The sequence below is a fragment of the Suricata suricatta genome, chromosome 8 (genome assembly GCF_006229205.1).
Source record: "Suricata suricatta isolate VVHF042 chromosome 8, meerkat_22Aug2017_6uvM2_HiC, whole genome shotgun sequence".
In the NCBI taxonomy this organism is placed as follows: Eukaryota; Metazoa; Chordata; class Mammalia; order Carnivora; family Herpestidae; genus Suricata; species Suricata suricatta.
Genome location: NC_043707.1, coordinates 113,064,661 through 113,070,702, shown reverse-complemented (window position 1 = coordinate 113,070,702; position 6,042 = coordinate 113,064,661). Strand labels below are relative to the sequence as shown.

The following is a 6,042-nucleotide window of genomic DNA, read 5'->3' as shown; positions in this document are numbered from 1 at the left end:
ATCATCCCCATTTTACAGATGAAGAAACTGACACACCATGGGGTAGGGTAACTTGCCTGAGGGGATTCAGCTAATAAGCAGCAGAGCTGGGATTTGAACCCCAGTAGGCTGACTTGAGGCCAAGGCTCTTTTTTTTTTTTTTTTAATGTTATTTATTTTTGAGGGAGAGAGAGCCAGAGTGTGAGCAAGGGAGGGGGAGAGAGAGAGGGAAACACAGAATCTGAAGCAGGCTCCAGCCTCTGAGCTGTCAGCACAGGGCCTGATGCAGGGCTTGAACTCACAGACTGTGAGATTATGACCTCAGCCGAAGTCAGATGCTCAACTGACTGAACCATCCAGGTGCCCCTGGGCCAAGGCTCTTGACCATGACCTGTGCTTACTCTATTTCTGAACCTTGTATCTAGGGACAGAAGTCCAAGTCCAGCAGCTTCAGCTGTAAGGGATTTGCTGACTCTGACTGGGTGGTTCAGGGTGGGGTCTGGTCCAGGGATTCCAGATTCTCTTGACCTCTCTCTGTTCTGTTTTTATCTGTGAGACAGCTTGTGCCTGCTCTCTGGCCATGGGGGCCCAGTATCAGGAAGGGTCAGCCCCCCCAGACCCACCTGCTATGGAGAAGAGCCGGCTCAGGATAGGAAGACGGTTGCTCTGGCTAAAAGAGGTCAGGGTGGAGGGCGCTGAGCAGGCACATTTGGTGGATGTCCCCACAAGCTCCTTTCCTATGCCAGGGGTTTGACACCTTTTAATTTATTAACCCTCATACAGCCTGTAATATAAGGCAGGGGTTATCATGCCCATTTATAAATGAGGAAACTGAGGCACAGACTAACTTCTCTAAGTTCACACATCTTGAGCTTGGACTGCTGAGATTCAAACTCAGTCTACCTAATTCTGAAACCCCATGTTGCCTGGAGCTTCTCAGATGCCCTTGGGGGTGCATACTGACCGTGACTTGCCTGGGGTCCCCCAAGTCCTCTGGGCAGCTCGATGGTCAGAAGAAGGAGACTATCGGGCATGTGTCGGGGGAAAAGGCTCAGGTCTCACCAGGGCCAGGGGCAGAGCTGGAGATGATGCTCAGGGCCCTGGAGCTGGTGACGGTGGGTTTCCTGCCCTTCACTGGCCCTGCCTGGCCGCCAGGGCTGTGTGTCTGGGGAGTGGGCACCTCCCCTGGGTCCCTGGCAGGGAGCGAGCAGTGCCTGTCGCAGGAGGCAGGCAGGCATGGTGCGGTCCCTGCCCATCTGGGGAGTGCTTGGTGGCTGGCTGGAACTGAGCAGTGGACGGCGTTTGGACTCGGCAGCGCGAGCCCAGCTCGGAGGCTGCGAGGCAGAGCCGTGAACGCCAACAGTCTGGAGGCAGGCTCCGGAGGGAGACAGGCTCGGGCCCATTTGCTGAGCTCGGTTCCCACGACAGCTCAGCAGACAGATGGACCTGGGGATCCTCGCCGCCTGGGCAGGAGGGTGTACACATGAACAGGAATGCAGGCGCCCCAGCAGGGAGGGGAAGGGCTGGAGGCCTCCGGAGGTGGCCAGGATGCTGAGTCAGGGGGCAGGTGCTGAGGCGGGGGCTGGATTGTTAGATAAACCAGATGGGTGTGCTGGGCTCTGAGCTTACGCTGACCCCCGGACCTTGGACCTTTATGGCCATGATACTGACCCCAGGCTTTTCCTTGACTCCAGCCTCAGACTGAATCCTGAACCAGAACCTAGACTAAGCCCTGATCCCAGTCCCCTGTGGGGACTTGATCATTTCAACTATCCTCACTTGGTTATGTCCTTCTCAGAAAGGAGCCCAGAGCCAACTGCCCAGAAGGATGGGGTCCAACTAGAACGGACAGCCTCTGGAGGGCACAGGAGAGCAAGAGCAGCCAAGACCAAGAGCAGGAGCAACCCCTAGGGCTGGCCTCAAACCCAGTCCTGAGGAGAATGTCCAAGTGTATGGCCTTACAGGGTCTGAGGAGGCGGGAGGAACAGGTGGTCTTGGGGAAGAAGCAGGAAAGGCAGGGTCAAGGCTGGGGGAGGGGTCAGTGCTGGTGCAGTTTTGACCAGATAGTTAGAACTGGGTGGCGGCAGGAACTCTCCCCCCAAACACCAGAGTGACCCTGTGCTCAGAAATTAGTAGCGCCCCAGAAAGTGAGCCAGGCAGAGGCCTGGGGCGGGGGCGGGGTGAGTGGAGAGCAGGTAGAGGCTGTTTGTTTTGGAACAAGCCAGGAATGACTTTGGTTAGGGACTGGTAGTGATGATCAAAGTTGCCTAATATTGAGGGACACTCTCTATTCCTGGTAACCTGGTGTTCCCTTATCTAGTCCTGGTCATGGCTGAGTGAGATGTTGGGACAGATGCCCTAGGTGCCCCGGTCCGATCACCCCTCAACCATGACTCTACAAGGTGGGGGGTTCCCTCTGGCCGCAGGAGTGTGCTGCCCCAGAGCTGTGTGTGTAGGGGGACTGGGGTGGGGTTGTTAGGGCCCCCAGGGGTAGTCACAAGGGCCTGGTGGTTATGGATAAAGAGCCCAGCTTCCTCTCCTTCAAGGAGGCAGTTATGAGGTGAGTTCTGTACTGTGTCGAGGACCAGGGGCCACCAAACCTTTTCTGCAAAGGACCAGGGAATAAATATTTTAGGCTTTGAGGACCACATGGTCGCTGTGGCAACGATTCAATTCTGTTGTTGCAAAAAAGTGATCACAGACAACACATACATGAATGGGCCTGGCTGTATGCCTCTCACTAAAAGTCTATTTACAGTACTTACAGCAGTCGGGCTTGACTTGGCCTATGGGCTGTAGTGTGCTGACCCCCAAGATGTCCCCAGCAGGACTGAGCTTGGTGGCCCACAAAGGTCACCTTCTCGCTGACCAACCTTTGATGGCCATCTCCACTTCCCTGTGTCATCTCTGGACTCCTCGCTTGAGCTTCTGGATCTCTTCCCAAATAAACATCTTGCTCTTGAATTCTCATCTCACGATCTGCTTCTGGTGTCCTCAGCTCAAGCAGGTCCCCCATTTTATAAATGAAGACACTGAGGCACTTGGAGGCTAAGCACTTGGGGCTGGTGCAGAGCCCCATGAGAAAAAGCAGAATTGCCTTCTTGAACGGTTGTGGCCTTTCCCAGATCCACCAGACTGTAGTCACCCTGGAGAAGGATGTGTCTGCTTGCATAGGTCCCCAGAGTCAGTAGGACACTTGGCCTTTCATTCGCTATCAGGGATCTCAGGCACAGAGGACAAGGACATCCCTGTTCTGCCACCAGAACCAGCAGTTTGAACAAAGAATGGCAGAATGGGGTCAACGTCTCCAAGGGCTAATCCTGTCCCACCTTCCCTTCAATCCTCTCTGGGAGACCATAGAGACATGAATATCACTCCCACTTTTCAAATGGGTAAACTCAGAGAGGGAAAGGTACTTGTTCCAGGCCACGCAGCTCATGCTCTTTTCCGGGGCTCTGGGAGCAGCTTGGGGATGCAGAAGAGAGAGCACCCTGTGTCTGGGGAATCATGGAAGGCTCCGTGGCTCTCGCGAGCTCTCCAGCTCACTCTCTTAGCTGCTTTTATAATTTCTCTGCCTTATTGGATTGTAGCAACTTGGAAAAAGGAATCATCTAATCTAATTCCCATTTTACAGATGGAAAAATTAAGTAAGACCCAGAGAGGAGAAGGAACTTCCTAGAAGGTTAGCTAGTGAGTCAGGCTAGACAGGAGCAGGAGCCTAAAGTCCTCAGGAAAGCAGTGTGGGTCCCTGAGTTCCTCCCAGAGCCAGGTGGCATCTTTGACACCTTGACTCCCAGAAGCCAGCTCTGGAGTGGACAACAGGCTCTGAACCAGCCTGTCCCTTCCTCTCTCTGCCAAAGCTCTGTTCTCTGAGCTCTGGCATGGTCTGAAAACTCCTCCTCCAGTCTGCTCTCGGCAGAGCACAGATTATCACTCTTGTGCTAATTATTTTTATGATTAAAAGATGATAAATTATTAAACAAAGTCTGAAAAATGTGCCAAGATCTGCTCTGAGGCTGGGCCTGAGAAGTTGCCCCCTTGGCGTCCACGTTAATTAATAAATGAGGCTCTCCATGGAGAGGAGCCACAGCTGGCACATCTGGCAGCCAGGCAGGGGCTGGCGGAGGGCAGATGCTGGGCAGGCGGGGAGGAGGGGGACTCCCTGGGAGCACCCAGACCGGGCTTTGGTAATGGAAACCCCTCCCTGCTCTCAGCCTAAAACTCAGCGGAGGGCCCTATGGCACCAGCCTGACATCTGGTCCCTGGAAGACGCCGAGGACTTTAAGCTGAGAAGCCATAATTAACCCCTCAGTCCAATTCCATTCTCCAAATGCAGACTTGGGAGGATCCCACATGTCTAAAGGAAGGCAGGAGACCAGGATTCAAATCCCCATCAGTCATTTCTTCTGTGGGTAATTTTGAGTAGGTCACTGAACAACTCTCTAAGACTCAGTCTTCACATCTGTAAAATGGGTGGAGATGACCTCTACTTTAGGCACAGGGGTGTCAAGAGTATTAAATAAAATAATGTCTATAAAGGCACCCTGATCTTGGTAGGTGGTCAGTAAATGTTAGTTGCAAGCCAAAGCTTTGGTTTATTGCTGCTATGCAATTATTAACCATGAAGCCTTGGTCAGCTTAAACTTTCTAGTCCTCAGTTTCTTTATGTGTAAAACGGGGATGAGAATTCCTAAATCTCAGGATCAAGGAGGAAACCATATGTGCCTGTCTAACACAGAGTAAGTGTTCAGTTAATGGTAGTTATTTTATTACAATTGTTTATGACAACTCCAATGCACTGACATTTCAACACATGAATTTTCCTCTCCTCCCACAGGCCACTTCTCCTCTGCCTCCTTTGCTGGCTCCCCTTCCTTTCCCACCTGTACTCAGGGCATCGCCCTGGGGTCAGGCCTTGGTGTCTCTTTTTATCTCCACACCCTCTCCCCTGTGGTCTCTTCCGTCTGCATGCTAATGACTCTTACATTTGTAAGTCCATCTTGGACTCTCCTTTAAAATCTAGACTCCTTATCAAGTTGCCCATTCAAACTCTCCCCCAGGATGTCTAATAGATGTCTGGAATGTAATATGTCTGATAACACATCCCAGACAGAATGCTTGAGCTTCCTTTTGCAAACCTGCCCCTCCCCCAGTCTTCCCACTTTGGTTAATGGCAACTCTGTCCTTCCAGTTGATGATGATACACTGCAGTCATCTTGATTCTGCTCTTTCCTTCACATCAAATGCCTAAACTGTCAGGAAATCTGGTCAGCTCCACCTTCCACCTCTGTAAGAAGCCAATGACCACGTCTCTCCACCTCCTCTGGTCTCGCCCCAGGGCAAGGCGCCATCTTGTCTTGCCTGATTGTTTCCAACAAGGTCCTAATTGGTGTCCATCCTCCGGAACTTGGCCCCTATGCTCTATGCTCCACACGGCAGCCAGAATGATCCCCTTCAAACAAAGTCTAAGAGGTATAACTATTTTCCATACTTCTAAGAAAACTATCAATTAACATGCACCATGGCATTTATTTTAAGGCCCATGTGAAAACATATGTGTCTTAAAATCACTGCTCTACAATCACAGGATAGTATTGAGCTCTTACTGTGTACTGAGCACTGTCCATGCCACCTCAGACATGTCATCTCATTGAATTCGGAAGGCAACGGAAGAGTGCCTATGAGACAGCGCATTACTTCCCCACTTTACAGATGTGACAACTGGAGCACTGGAAGATTGAGTAACTCTGTCCAGCTTGCAGAGGTAAAGTCTAGGCTGAAACCCAAGCAGTCTTAAGCGTTGTCTTCCAACAGGAAATGGAATGTGAAGCCATGTGAAAAATAGGAGATCAGCCTTGTAAAATGGAGAACAATTGTCCTGTTCAGTGGGGAAACCCTCACTCCCTTAATCTGAGCATGTCCGCCAACATTCCTGTCTTGCTCTGCCTATGGGGCCTCTTGTCTCCCTGACCTCAGGTGGCTCTCCCATGGTGAGGCAGACCTACCCTCTGTCTTGGTCCTTGGAAAACCGAACCCGGCTTGAGGTCATAGACTTCTTGCCAC

General features: G+C 51.7%; 1 long non-coding RNA gene across 2 annotated transcripts; it reads left to right on the top strand.

Annotated features, from left to right (window-relative positions):
- The first annotated feature begins 346 nt into the window (after nt 1–346).
- Nucleotides 347–2,919, top strand: LOC115300370. 2 transcript variants are annotated; one of them, XR_003912622.1, is made up of 4 exons: nt 347–435; nt 540–658; nt 1,778–1,967; nt 2,808–2,919. It is a non-coding gene; the product is annotated as an uncharacterized LOC115300370 (long non-coding RNA). The 2 variants fall into 2 exon arrangements; XR_003912623.1 differs by lacking the exon at nt 540–658 and having other exon boundaries at nt 396–435.
- Nucleotides 2,920–6,042: the final 3,123 nt, after the last annotated feature.